Here is a 12,204-nt window from a genome sequence, read left to right as displayed (position 1 = left end):
GCCATGAGCGTCGAGAGTCGTCAGTCAGCCATGAGCTGCCCTTCAGCCTGAAAAGGCTAGATACCCAGAACTGCCCATCAGTCCAGAGCTGTCTCTCTGTCCGGAGCTGCCTTTCAGTCCGGAGTTGCCCCTCTATCCTGATCTCCCTCTCTATCTTTATCTACCTCTATATTCTTATCTATCCCTCTGTCTTGGTTTATCTCTCTGTCCCGGTGTTGTCATTATTAGATATGTTATTAAGAGGATTTTGTGGGGGAAGAAAGAGGGTGGACATTCTTGGAGGGAGGAGGCTAGGATGGATTATGGTGGGGTGGGAACCGCGCCCGGAGCCTGAGCCACCACCGTGGTTAGATGCCCACCCAGACCCTCCCCTAGACTTTGTGCTGGTGCGTCCGGAGTTCGCACCTTGTGGGGGGGGTACTGTCACGTTCCTGACCTATTTATGTTAGTTTTTGTGTGTTAGTTGGTCAGGACGTGAGGTTGGGTGGGCATTCTATGTTATCTGTTTCTATGTTGGTTTTGGTTTGCCTGGTATGGCTCTTGATTAGAGGCAGGTGGTTTGCGTTTGCCTCTAATTAAGAGTCATATTTAGGTAGGGCATTCTCACTGTTTGTTTGTGGGTGATTGTCTCCTGTGTCAGTATGTATGTTCGTACCACACTGGACTGTAGCGTTTGTTTGTTTCGTTTCGTTTCGATGTCGTCTGTTTCCTGTACGTAAGTTTATGTTTAGTTATGTAAGTTTATGTTCAGGTTTCGTCAACGTCGTTTTCTTGTTTTGTAGTTTGAAAGTGTTTTGTTTCGTTTCGTGTTACCATCTTTATCGTTGTTATAATAAAGATGGCTTATTTCCCAACTGCTGCGTTTTGGTCTGAAGATCTTTCTCTCCTCACCTCATCCGAGGATGAGGAGAGCACAAGCCGTTACACTAGGGTCAGTTGGTTATATCTGGAGTACTTCTCCTGTCTTATCCGGTGTCCTGTGTGAATAAGTATGCTCTCTCTAATTCTCTCCTTCTCTCTTTCTTTCTCTCTCTCGGAGGACCTGAGCCCTAGGGCCATGCGTCAGGACTACCGGGCATGATGACTCCTTGCTGTCCCCAGTCCACCTGGCCTTGCTGCTGTTCCAGTTTCAACTGTTCTGCCTGCGGCTATGGAACCCTGACCTGTCCACCGGACGTGCTACCTGTCCCAGACCTGCTGTTTTCAACTCTCTAGAGACCGCAGGAGCGGTAGAGATACTCTTAATGATCGGCTATGAAAAGCCAACTAACATTTACTCCTGAGGTGCTGACTTGCTACACCCTCGATAACTACTGTGATTATTATTATTTGACCAGGCTGGTCATTTATGAACATTTCAACATCTTAGCCATGTTCTGTTATAATCTCCACCCGGCACAGCCAGAAGAGGACTGGCGACCCCTCATAGCCTTGTTCCTCTCTAGGTTTCTTCCTAGGTTTTGGGTTTTCTAGGGAGTTTTTCCTAGCCACCGTGCTTCTACACCTGCATTGCTTGCTGTTTGGGGTTTTAGGCTGGGTTTCTGTACAGCACTTCAAGATATTAGCTGATGTACGAAGGGCTATATAAAACAAACTTGATTTGATTTGATGAGAGGGTGTAACATTTCTAGCTGAGGAACAATTTTAGGGTTTTCTCACAAAGTTCATAGTTTTAGGCTGCAGTTGCAATTAGTATTTTTTCACAAACAAATGATATCTAACCATACAATCTAGCTATTTTGAATAATTTTGTAATTAATTAAACCATTGAAATATATTTTTGACGATTTCCAACGAACAAGCTAACGTTAGCTATCGAAAAGTTTCAGCGTGTGTAGTTAAATTAGCTTGCTAACGTCTTCATAGCTAGTAGCATGGAATCAGGACATTACCAAACTGTTGCTGAGCTAATGGATGTTGAAACTTCCAAGGAGAAAAGAGACATTGTTGAAACTCACTCATCTGCTTGCAGTGTAAAAAAAGGGGGGTAAAGGTGATTTATACCCGAATACCCCAACCAAAGAGCAACTTCCAAAGAAGCTGAGAAGTAAACCATCACTGAGCCAGCTACAGGACAACACCGTCCGTATCCTCACGGTTAAAATCAAAGAGCGCAGATGACATGGATTTGGTGAAAAAGAACACTGTCAGTATCGTTAACCTGAAGAAAGCGATTGATTTCAATGCTGAGGAAGTAAAAACTGAAGCAGCAGAACGCAACATTGAAAATTCAGGTTGCAAAGCAGGAGAAGAAACTCCCTGAAATGGAGTCAAAGGTAAACAAGAATGACCGGTATGGTCGGAGGTGGAATCTCTCGAATTTATGCAATAGCAGAAAAATCATTCGAGAACATCAAAGCAAGAGTGAAGGACAAAAGAAGCTCGGAATCGTCTGTGGCAGATGATTGACAGAGGAAGGAAGGGAAAAGTGCATACTTTGCGGGAGCCTAGGCTTTTGCTAATGGAAGGGAAATTCACGCTGATGCCTAGCTTGTTGACTGCTGGATTTATCAAGTGAGTTGTACAGGACTGAGTTTTATTTGCATCTGATACAACTTTATATTTTTTGAGGAAAGAGCATTGTTTGTGTGAGCCAAGCTTTATATATATATATATATATATATATATATTATGGCAGGGAAATTCGTACTGACAATGTTATCTTGATGGCTATTCGTTTTACCAATATATGGTACAATGTTATTTGCAATCGTATAAAAATATATATATATATAATTTAGGTCAACCACTTGCGTGGTGCATAGGACTGTTTTTATTTGCAACTAGTAAGAACGTTTCTTTTCGTGAGAACCCGATTCACGTGAAAACAAGTTTAATGTTCTTCATATAGTCACTGTGATAGTAAATGTCCATTTTGTTTTTTCTATTAATACCAGGGGACTCCGTAATATTTTGAAAAGGAAATATTTTTTTGTATTGTAAGGGTAAGAGTGCCGACTTTTATTTAATTCAATAAAGTCATGCCTGTTCCACAGATACTACATTTTGGAAGGAAAATTAGTAAAATTGTCTAAATTTCCATTGGCCAAAGTAATTTGAGGTGGAGATTTTAATACAGTATTACATGATAATCTAGATAGATGGCCTCCTAAGGATAGCAATTATGTTTGTGAGATAAGGAACATATGTCTAAGGTTAGGTGTTCTAGGTATTTGGAAACATAAGAACCCAGATATTATGTTTACATGGAGTACCAAAGATTTATCTATACAATCCCGTATTGATTTCTGGCTGATATCTGAAGAAATGGCTGACAGGGTTGATACAGTCTCAATTGACCACAAAGGGATCACAATAAAGATAAATATGCATGTTTTGTCAACAAAAAAAGTTAGTAAATGTTACTGTAAAATGAACACGACTTTACTAGATAATGAAGTATTTAAGAAGGAAGTAGCAGGAATTATTGATAAATACTGGAATTGTGCCTGTGTTATGGATATGTTTGGAAGTTACTGGGAGCTAATGGAATTTGATATAAGGCTTTTGGCTATTTCAATGGGGGAAGAAATTGCTTGTGCCAAGAGAGAGAGAGAATATGACATCATAAAGGGAATAATGGATCATACTAAAAAAACTGAACTAACTAATCAGGAATTACTGGAGCTATCATCATTGCAAATGCAGTTAGACCAAGACGAAAATGGATGGAAGAGGGAGAGAAAAATACAAAATATTTCTTTCATTTAGAAAAAAGGGCAGGTGAAAAGACTTCCATATGTAAATGAATGATTAATAATACTCCCAATGAAAATCCAAAAGAAGTCTCTCAGCATGTTGTCCAGTTTTATCAGAATCTGTATACACCAGTCCAGTCAACTTCCAATATGGATATTTTCTTAGACAATGTAGCAAACATTGTTAAGAAGATAGATAATGATTTCAGGGATTTTTGTGATGATGAGTTATCTGAAATTGAGATAAAAGACTGTATTTAAAGCCTTAAGGACAATACGTCCCCTGGAAATGATGGTTTAATAAGCAAGTTTTCTAAAGCATTCAATGATAAATTGATTCCTTTCATTCTTGCTATGTTCCAAGAATCAATAGAAAAAGGGGAGTTACCAGCTTCCTTAAAGCAAGGTGTAATTACTTTGATTCCCAAACCTAATAAGGATAGTCTTTACTGGAGACTCATTAGCCTGTTGAATAATGATGGGAAATGATTTGCTCTTGTATTTGCTAAGAGGTTGAAACAAGGCTTGGATCATATAATAGATTTTTTACTTATTTATATACTTTTATTTATGAAAGGTAAATATGAAGGTAAATATGATGAAGAACAATCTTGTTTTATGCATGGTCGACACGTTAGTAATAATATCAGGTTGATCTTAGATATGATTGACTATAATGACCTCATCCTTGATGATAGTTTTCTTATGTTTGTTTTTTATAAAGCTTTTGTGTCACGCCCTGACCTTAGAGAGACTTTTTATGTCTCTATTTGGTTTGGTCAGGGTGTGATTTGGGTGGGCATTCTATGTTCTATATTTCTATGTTTTGTGTTTCTATGTTTTGGCCGGGTATGGTTCTCAATCAGGGACAGCTGTCTATCGTTGTCTCTGATTGGGAATCATACTTAGGCAGCCTGTTTTGCCACCTTAAGTTGTGGGATGTTGTTTTTTGTTAGCTCTGTGTAGCCTTCAGAACGTGACGTTTGGTGTTCGGATCTAATAAAGAAGCATGAACACGTACCACGGTGCACCTTGGTCTCATCCTTCTGACGAGTGTTACATTTTGACACTGTAGAAAATTAGTTTATGTTCAAAGCAATATGTTTCTTTGGGATTTGGTGACTTTTTTTTAAAGCAGTCCAAACTTTATATAGTGGTTGTACTAGCTCTGTAAAATTAGCTCACGGGACATCCGAAAGATTTGGTATTGGCCGTGGCATTAGGCAGGGCTGCCCAATTAGTCCATTTTTATTTTCATTGGTTACTCAAATTATGGCTCTTCATATCAAGAAAGGGAATTTTCAAGGTGTTTCAGCACTTGGCAATGAATTTAAACTATGTCAAATGGCTGATACCACCATATTTTTGAGATACAGAAATTAGGTTTCTAAAGCAGTTTCCTGTATTGAAGATTTTTCCCTAGTTTCGGGTTTGAAAATTAATATCAATAAGTCAGTCTTATTTCCACTCAAGGATTGTGTTTTACAGGAAGTATATAGTATCCCAATTAAAGATAAGGTTACTTATCTTGGAATTGTTATATGCGAGGATGAAAAACAAAGGAGTGAATTAAACTTTAACCCTATTATTGAGAAAACAAAGAAATCAAACCTCTGGTTGCTGAGAGATTTTTCGTTATACGGTCAGGTTTTATTGTCCAAAGCTGAAGGGTTATCCAAATTGGTTTATGTTTTGTTATCACTTGAATTATCCCCTAAAATTGTAAAGTACTTAGATAAGATTCTTTATAATTTTATTTGGAGGAACAAGCCTCACTATCTACGGAAAGATATTCTCAGTTAATACCCAATAACAAGGAGGTCTTGAAGTTTTAGATTTCAATACTCTAAATAATACTTTGAAAATAAATTGGATTCTGAAGTATATTAAGAACCAGAACAGTATTTGGAATGTCTTCCCTAAGTATTTATTTGGCTCTGTTAGTGGTTTAGAATTTTTGCTTCGATGTCATTTTGATGTTGATAAAATACAGTAAAATTGGCCAAATTCCATAAGCAGGCAATTTTATGTTGGATGTTAGCGTATGAATACAATTTTTCCCCTCACAGATACTTTATATGGAACAACAAAGATACACGATTTAAAAATAAGTTTCTTTTTTTTCATAACTGGTTTGAGAATAAAATTATTTTGGTTGGTCAGTTACTGAATGAGGATGGATATCTACTCTCATATGGGGAATTTCTTGATAAATTGAAAATTCCAATAACCCCAAAAGAATATGCAATTGTTTTTGATGCGATTCCAAGGGAGGTTGTATCTCTTTTAAATTCCTCTGTGGTTGATGTAAGTAACATAGATTTACATGAAAATATATGAATTGGCAATAGTAACATCAACGATTAAATGTAGTAATAAACAGATTAGGAATATTGTTTGTGATGCTACAATTCCCTCCGCAAGATTATTTTGGTCAAATATCTATGGTGATATACAATGGGGGAATGCATAGAAAATTGCTAACAAATATTGTATCAGTAACAAGGTAAAGGAAGTTTCATTTAAAATGTTACAAAGAATTTATCCTGTGAAACATGTTTTGGAAAGATTCAAGCTGAATATTGACTATAAATGTGATTTCTATGGAATGACGAAGGAGACCATTTTGCATTTGTTTTTTGCCTGTATTTATAGTAGAATTTCTTGGATTGACATACAGAATTTTGTTACAAAAATATAATAGGACGGTAGTACTATTTAATGGTTTTGATATGATTTATTTCAGAAATTCTGACATAGATAAAGATGTAGTATATTTTATTCATCTGCTAATAATACTAGGTACATTTCATATTCACAAATGCAAATGGTCTAATTTAAAAGCTAACTTTTTTCACTTTATATTTAAAAAAAAAAGTGTACTCTGGGCCTGAAACGCCCCATAATTCAATTCGCGATGATTGTACATCCGCTAAGAAAAGTCTGCCAAAACTTAAAACCTCAATGTCAATATGGAGTCAAACGAAAGTAAATAAGTTAGAAATTGTGCTACTAATGCACAAACACGTCTCGTAAAAGTAATGATGTTTTTGTTTGGTTAGCGTTTGGAAATTGTAGAAATAAAAATGTTTCCTTCTTCAGAAGTAGTTAGGCAGGCTAACGTTAACTAGCTAATTAATTTGCTAGATATCATACATATATTAATCATTATATAGTTAATATAAGTAGACATGCAATCATAATTGACTGTAGTGCATATACCGGTGGCTGAAAACACAATCGTCGCGGGACGAGCGAGTGACGAATTTCCGGGCAAGGGCGGTCCATTTAAAATTAATTTTCTCCTCCCTCGCCCATTTTTAAATTAACAACAAATCAATACAAATAGTACATGCAGAACAAAAGTGTATATATAAAGAATATATAAAGGACATTTGGGCTCCGTTCTTGTGTATTTTATTCCTCTTGTGTTACTATTTTACGGCTCACGGCAGTCTTTGTTCAGTTAATTCGGCATGAAGCATTCAAAACAGGACGTCTAAAACTTCTTGTGAATAGGGGGGCGCTGTTTTCACTTTGGAAAAAATCGTGCCCAAATTAAACGGCCTCGTACTCTGTTCTAGATCATACAATATGCATATTATTATTACTATTGGATAGAAAACACTGAAGTTTCTAAAACTGTTTGAATTATATCTGTGAGTAAAACAGAACTCATTTGGCAGCAAACGTCCATACAGGAAGTGAAGAATCTGAAAACGAGGCTCTGTGTCAGGGCCTGCCTATTCAACTGGCTTTTATTTATCTATCTGTATGCACTTCATACGCCTTCCACTAGATGTCAACAGGCAGTAGAAGGTTGAATGGGGTGTCTAGCTTGATGTGAGGCCGAATAAGAGCTTTTGGAGTGGCAGGTCCGGTCTTTTGTCAGTTGTCGACGGCGCGCTGGGGAACCTCACATTGTCTTCTGAAAAGCGTTCGGTATACACTACGAATTGCTCCGGCTCTCATTTTATTTGATACATATGATAATAACATCATAAAGATGGATTTTCAACCGAGTTTGACCAGTTTATTCGAAGTTTATTGGGAATTTTGGAATTTTTCGTTCCATGCGCCAAGAGATGAAGGACACGTGCGCTCCACAATGCTAGCCAAAGTTACTAATTCGACAGAAGAAATGGACATTCTAAAACCAAATAACGATTTATTCTGGACCTAGGACTCCTTGCACAACATTCTGATGGAAGATCAGCAAAAGTAAGACAACATTTATGATGTTATTTCGTATTTCTGTGTAATATGTTGACTCCAACACGGCGGAGAATAGGTGAGCGCTGTCTCACAATAATGCATGCTGTATGTTGTGGTAAAGTTATTTAAAAAAATCTAACACAGCGGTTGCATTAAGAACCAGTGTATCTTTCATTTGCCATACAACAAGTATTTTTATGTAAAGTATATGATGAGTTCTTTGGTTAGATTAGGTGAGTGTCCAAAATCTCCAGACATTCTGGTGAATTGTTGCTACGTATTCACAATGTATAACCACGATTTGCAGCTCTAAATATGCACATTTTCGAACAAAACATAAATGTATTGGAAACATGATGTTATAAGACTGCCATCTGATGAAGTTGTCCAAAGGTTAGTGATTCATTTTATATCTATTGCTGGTTTTTGCGAAAGCTATGTTGGCAGTGAATAAATGTTTTTTTGTGTTTGGCTATTGTGGTAAGCTAATATAATTCTATATTGTGTTTTCGCTGTAAAACACTTAAAAAAACTGAAATATTGGCTGGATTCACAAGATGTTTATCTTTCATTTGCTGTACACCATGTATTTTTCATAAATGTTTTATGATGAGTATTTATGTATTTCACGTTGCTCTCTGTAATTATTCTGGCTGCTTTGGTGCTATTTGTGATGGTGGCTGCAATGTAAAACCAGGATTTGTAGCTATACATATGCACATTTTCGAACAAAACATAAATGTATTGTATAACATGATGTTATAAGACTGTCATCGGATGAAGTTGTTCAAGGTTAGTGATTAATTGTATCTCTGTTTCTGGGTTTTGTGAAAGCTACCTATGCGGTGGAAACATGGTGAAAACATGGCGTTGTGTGTTTGGCTATTGTGGTTAGCTAATAGAAATACATATTGTGTTTTTGCTGTAAAACATTTTAAAAATCGGAAATGATGGCTGGATTCACAAGATATTTATCTTTCATTTGCTGTATTGGACTTGTGATTTCATGAAATTATATTATATAATATCCCTGTCCCGTTAGGCTAGGCTATATTAGTCAGCTTTTTTGACGAGGAGGATCCCGGATCCGGGAGAGAGAAGCGGTAGAGGTTTTAAGCGGTTGTCTTGCTCTTTACTGTAATCAGAAGGCTAATTTCAATTCTATGCATGCAAGACTCTCTTGGCTAAAAGTAGAGTGACTGACTACATCACTTTTTGTTTATAGAAGAAGCATTAATGTGTTCAATTCCAAGTCGTTTGCATAGTCAACTTGCACACACACACACACTGACACACTTTAATTACATGTAGTTCTGTCCTTAATACGTTGTTGTTGTCTATTCATGTTCTGTATTATGTCAAGAAGACCCCAGGAAGAGTAGTAAAAAACTGTCACTAGCCGGCTACCATCCGGTTACTACCATGCACTTTAGAGGCTACTGCCTTATGTTCATAGTCATGGAACACTGGTCACTTTAATAAAGTTTACATACTGTTTTACCTACTTCATATGTATATACTGTGTTCTAGTCAAGGCCTAACCTATTTATCTATTGCTGTACATGGACTATTCTTCAGATATTGTAACGGCAGCCTTCCTCCTCTTCACGAGAAGAGGAGGTGTAGCAGGGATCGGACCAACACGCAGCGTAGCCAGTGCTCAACATGTTTAATTAAACGATAAACAGTGAACACTTACAAATACAAAATGTGGCAAACCGATACAGCCCTATCTGGTGCAGAGAAAACACAAAGACAGGAAACAACCACCCACAAACCCCAACACAAAACAAGCCACCTATATATGATTCCCAATCAGAGACAACACAAAACACCTGCCTCTGATTGAGAACCATATTAAGTCTGGTTCTCCACAAGTCTGGTTCATCCTTGGGAGCAATTTCCAAACGCTTGAAGGTACCACGTTAATCTGTACAAACAATAGTATGCAAGTATAAACACCATGGGACCACGCAGCCGTCATACCGCTCAGGAAGGAGACATGTTCTGTCTCCTAGAGATGAACTTATTTTGGTGCGAAAAGTGCAAATCAATCCCAGAACAACAGAAAAGGACCTTGTGAAGATGCTGGGGGAAACAGGTACAAAAGTATCTATATCCACAGTAAAACGAGTCCTATATCGACATAACCTGAAAGGCCGCTCAGCAAGGAAGAAGCCACTGCTCTAAAACCTCCATAAAAAAGCCAGACTACGGTTTGCAACTGCACATGGGGACAAAGATCGTACTTTCTGAAGAAATGTCCTCTGGTCTGATAAAACACAAATAGAACTGTTTGGCCATAATGACCATTGTTATGTTTGGAGGAAAAAGGGGGAGGCTTGCAAGCTGAAGAACACCATCCCAACCGTGAACCACGGGGGTGGCAGCATCATGTTGTGGTGGTGCTTTGCTGAAGGAGGGACTGGTGCACTTCACAAAATAGATGGCATCATGAGGCAGGGAAATTATGTGGATATATTGAAGCAACATCTCAAGACATCAGTCAGGAAGTTAAAGCTTGGTCAGAAATTGGTCTTCCAAATGGAGTATGGCCCCAAGCATACTTCCAAAGTTGTGGCATAATGGCTTAAGGACAACATAGTCAAGGTATTGGAGTGGCCATCACAAAGCCCTGACCTCAATCCTGTAGAACATTTGTGGGCAGAACTGAAAAAGTGTTTGCGAGCAAGGAGGCCTACAAACCTGACTATGTTACACCAGCTCTGTCATGAGGAATGGGCCAAAATTCCCCCAACTTATTGTGGGAGGCTTGTGGAAGGCTACCTGAAACGTTTGACCCAAGTTAACCCATTTAATGGCAATGCTACCAAATACTAATTGAGTGTATGTAAACTTCTGACCCACTGGGAATGTGATGAAAGAAATAAAAGCTGAAATAAATCATTCTCTCTACTATTATTCTGACCTTTTCACATTCTTAAAATAAAGTGGTGATCCTAACTGACCTAAGACAGGGAATTTTTACTAGGATTAAATGTCAGAAATTGTGAAAAACTGAGTTTAACTGTATTTGGCTAAGGTGCATGTAAACTTCCGACTTCAACTGTGTATATATTTATTTATTTATACTCCAGACTCTGACATTGCTCGTCCTAATATTTCTATAATTCTTAATTCCATTCTTTGACTTAGTAAATTTTTGTGTGTTGTTGTGTATTGTTACACATTACTGCACTGTTGGAGCGAGAAACACAAACATTTTGTTTCACCCGCAATAACATCTGCTAAATATGTGTATGCGACCAATAACATTTGATGTATTTTGATTTGAATGGTCTGTGTTACCACCTTATTAATAGGCCTACAGCGAGCAGTAGGATGCTTTGATCAGTTGATTGACAGGTGTAGGCTGTAGGACGATACAATTTCCTCTAGTGTGGATGTTTGCAAACACAGGCTGGTGATAATGGCTAGAGTGGTGTAGGTGGAATGGTATCAAATACATCATGATGCTGTTCCATTTCCGCCGTTCCTGCCATTATTATGAGCTGTTCTCCCCTCAGCAGCCTCCTTAATTTGCCTCCCCTGTCTCCTTCAGGATTCTTTAAGTAGACATCTGAGTTTGAAAATGTATTGCTTCAGGTTTTTCTCACAGCATAGACAGATAGTGCTGTTGGAATAAACTAGATAGCATTGTTTTGTTCCCCTTATTAATATTTAGTATAGACTCCCCAGTATTTAGTATAGGATCCCGAATCTTCCTGGGGTCCAAACAGGGTTAAAACAATTACATCACAGCAAAACACAACGGCCTACATCACGTGTCAAACTCGTTCCACGGAGGGCCGAGTCTCTACGGGTTTTCGCTTCTCCCCTGTACATGATCGATGAATTAAGGTCACTAATTAGTAAGGAACTCCCCTCACCTGGATGTCTTTAATTGAAAGGAAAAACCAAAAACCAGCAGACACAAAGCCCTCCATGGAATTGGTTTGACACCACTGGCCTACATCCTAAACAAAACAGTACATCATACTAGAAATGAATTCATTATTAATCTATTAGTAAACATTTACAATATCAAGTCCACAATACCACAACACTACAATAAGTGTTGTGAGCAAGGCTTACCCATGGCAGTGGCTCAACTAGCCATAGGCTACTCCACAGTATAAGTGACCAACATTTCTTCATTCAGTTTCCAAACTGATTTGATCTGGTGTTTACACTGAGTTGTTAGTAGAGTGAGAGAACACGTACTGTAGTAAACTGAAATGAACTTTTTTGTTGTTTATACCTGTAACGGTGATAATAGTGGACTTGTTAA

Source organism: Salvelinus fontinalis, chromosome 17 (genome assembly GCF_029448725.1).
Source record: "Salvelinus fontinalis isolate EN_2023a chromosome 17, ASM2944872v1, whole genome shotgun sequence".
In the NCBI taxonomy this organism is placed as follows: Eukaryota; Metazoa; Chordata; class Actinopteri; order Salmoniformes; family Salmonidae; genus Salvelinus; species Salvelinus fontinalis.
The sequence above is the reverse complement of the archived record's forward strand: the minus strand, read 5'-3'. Positions refer to the sequence as shown.